Raw genomic sequence first — 3,781 nt, forward strand, 5'->3', positions numbered from 1 at the left:
CACTGTGAGTTTATGGATGGTTCTCTGAATGGCCAGTTGTGTTCCTAAGAAAAGCATGTGTATTTTTAACTTTATCTTAATTTTGATGTCATATTTTCTGATATGAGTGGCTGGGCTCATGCTGATGCTTTGGTGATTTGTGTATGTGTGTGTGTGTGTTTATTTTTGTGCTATCTTAATTTAAGTATTTCAGCAGGAATTATCAATCCAAAAATTAAATTTAATCATTTTTTTGGTAAAAAAAATGTAACATTAATTAAACGTATATGCTAGAGATTTATAGACATTCAAATAAATGACACTAAAGTCCAATTTTTGCCAAATGCTCTATAACTCCATATGCCCATTTGTGTCTGAGAGTAAAAATACTGTATTGAAAAATGTCAGTATCAATGTAAAGGCTGAAATGTTTTCCCTCCATTGTTTTGTTTCCTTTACTGCTTTACCTGAATTGTGTTGTGAGTGAAATTATCTCCAAGTTACTGCATGATTTTATGGTTTGGAGTTAAGAAAACCACAGCTTTATCCCAGCAATAGTAAAACAGAGTTATGTAAGTCTGGCTTACTAATACAACTGTGGCTCAATACAATATCTTCCTTTTTCTTCAATAGAAATTATTCTTACTTGGAAACCAAATATTGATGGATTTTTCCTTAAAAATCAACAGAGTTGTTTTTTAACTGCTTTTCCCCCCACAATGAAAACAATATGTCTTGCTACTGCTCATTCTCCTTCCTGTAATACATGTACTTTTAAAAGTATTTTGGTATAATAACCTGTGAAATATGATTAATTGACATTTATTTGATACTTTATTACTATTCTTTAAATATACAGCAGAGACAAGAAGCTAACCAATAGAATAGTTTTTTTTTCTTTAATTTTTATTTAAATCAGAGTCTAGCTCTTAGAGTATGTTACTATATCAAATTAATGAGACTTATTGCTCAATATTTTAAAAAGCAGACATCGGTAAATTTAATTTCTATTTTCTTTTTGGATATATCTTATGTTCTTCATATTTCTTTAGATATTTGATCAAATATTTCAAATATATTTAAACAAAATGAGGTTTTAAAAATATCTAAAACATATTCTTTAACAGAACATTAACCATCTTTATAAACATGGATTTTCTTATGTTATTTCTTTTCAACTTATCTGTAATATAAATTCAGCTGAATTAAAATATAGGCTTTTGTTCAGGTTCAGGTAAAATAAATATTAATAAATTAAATTAAAATTCAGATTTAGGTGAATTAAAATATAGGCTCATGTTCCTCTATCAACAAAATCTAATTACCTCTGGTAGAAAGCCGCTTTTAAACAATGCTTTAAAATTTTACATTAAAAAAATTGTTCCTATGAAAGAAGTACATGATTACGCTCATTATGTATATATAAATACAAAATAAAAACAATCTAAATTATTAATAATTGTAAGATAATTAAACACAATTTAACAAATTTTAAGTGCATAAAATGATGACAAGTATTCCCTATAAAATGTGTAAAAAATAATCAAGTTAAAAATTAAACATATAAACAACAATTGGATTAATGTTAATGAAAAAAATAAGTATAAAAATAAAGCAAAGCTACATGAACCTGAAAGAATTCCAAAGCAATATTAGGAGTGATTGCCTTTAGGTAGATGCTGCATTTTTCTTTATAATTTTAAAGTTTTGTATGAAGAATATAAATTTCTCATAAAGAGCAAAATAAAACATAAAATCAATATATATGTATGAAAAACTGAATTTCTCATCATTGTTATTATGTAACTCTTTCCTATATAAATAATATTTTAAAGCTAGGGAGAGCTTATTTCATTAGCAATATTTTTAAGGATCTCATTGTCTTTCTATAAAAATTTTTATTTTAATGTTTAACTTCTGTGTATAGCTTCACAATTTCTAAACATTCCCAAATGGATTTTATTTACTAAGTTATGACATCATGATTTTTGTAAAAATTATTTGAATAATTTTGTATATTTTTCTATAAATGTGAAATCTAGAATTCAAGGAATGATGAAATATTTTAGCTGCACAAAGAAGATGTTGTAGGATTGAAAAGGAGGGAATTCTGAGCATTTGATGTTGTGTCACAAAGATCATTTGTGACAGAATAGTGCCCAGGTTATTATTACTAGAACCTATGAAAATGGGTACCTTATATAGCATAAAGGACACTGAAAATGTTCCTTAATTAATGGAAGAAGGCAACATAAAGACATTTTTCCTATGGGCCTCCAGATTAAACAAAGCCCTCCTGACTGCTTGATTTTAGCCCAGTAAGATCCACTTTGGACTTCTGACTTAAAGAATTTTGATACACTTAATTTGTGTTGCTTTAAACCATTATGTGTATGGCAATTTGTTATAGCAGCAAGGAAAACCTAACACATCATCTCACATTATAGCCAAATCAGTTAATAGGATCGCAATTTTAAAATGATTCTCCACTTTAAAAGCATTCATTGTCAGGACTAGAACCTAGATTGTTGTGTGTGTGTGTTATGTGAGCATGATGTTTAATTTCTCTATTCCACATTACTATATCATCAGTCGTGTCTGACTCTTTGCAACCCCATGGACTATATAATCCATGGAATTCTCCAGGCCAGAATACTGGAGTGGGTAGCTTTTCCCTTCTCCAGGAGAATCTTCCCAACCCAGGGATCGAATTCAGGTCTCCTGCACTGCAGGTGGATTCTTTACCAACTGAGCCACAAGAGAAGCCCATTATATATAATAGCCTATGTCATTTGATTACCGTTGTTATTTTAGTTCACAAAAAAAGCCAACACTTAACTGATAGAATCCAAAAGGAAATGCTCAAAAGCATCACCAGTGGAAAGAAAAAAAAAGTAATTGACAGTTTTTAACACATTTTCATTTCAGTATGATTTCAAACCTCACAGCATATGGTAATTGGTTTGTCTTGAAGTGATTTTTTTAAAATATGCACTTTTCTAAAAAGTATAGCTTCTTGAGCTGTCTGTCGTTTTAAATAAATTCACACTTTTCAAGCATATTTGTTTCCACCTACTGCATCTGATTATGGTGCCCCCCCACCCCCGCCACCATCTACATTTGCATAGTCTGTGTGGGCTTATCTGTGGACAGGAACACGTTGTTTTCAATTGGTGATGGGCCCAGAGAAGAGCCGTTCTTATGTCCTTCTTTCCTGTATCAAACTTGAGTAGTTCTCACCAGAGAGGCCTAGCTTCTGCTTTATAATATACTTTTGGTGTGACCTTGACTATAAATGACATCATCCAAATTTTTAACTTCTACATAGGCTAAAATTGAGCACTCTATATTTAAAAAAAAAAAAAAACTTCTAGAAAGCTTTTTCATTTTTTAATGAAGAGAATGCACAACATATAAAAACAAGAAGTTTTAATGAAAATTCTTACTGAAGAAAGGTTAATTAAATAAAAGCTAGTTTATATAAAGCTTGCTAGGAATGGTATTTTGAAAGACACATTTGAAAACATAACTAAACATAAGGCTACTAAAGAAGCTATGAAAGAATTGGGAAGCACTACTTATTACTTTTGAGGGAGTATTGGCAGCATCTATTATAAGCATATTTTGAAAAATACAGGGTTGTTTTCAAAATGTTATGGGGATAATTGGGTAGCTGGGATAATTTGCTGAATAAATATTGGTATTCTGTGTTTCCTTGTTTTTTTTTTTTTTTTTTTTTTTTTTAATTTATTTTACTTTACAATAAAAAAAAAAAAATTAATAAAATTGATAAAAAACGGCG

The sequence above is a fragment of the Oryx dammah genome, unplaced genomic scaffold (genome assembly GCF_014754425.2).
Source record: "Oryx dammah isolate SB20612 unplaced genomic scaffold, SCBI_Odam_1.1 HiC_scaffold_20, whole genome shotgun sequence".
In the NCBI taxonomy this organism is placed as follows: Eukaryota; Metazoa; Chordata; class Mammalia; order Artiodactyla; family Bovidae; genus Oryx; species Oryx dammah.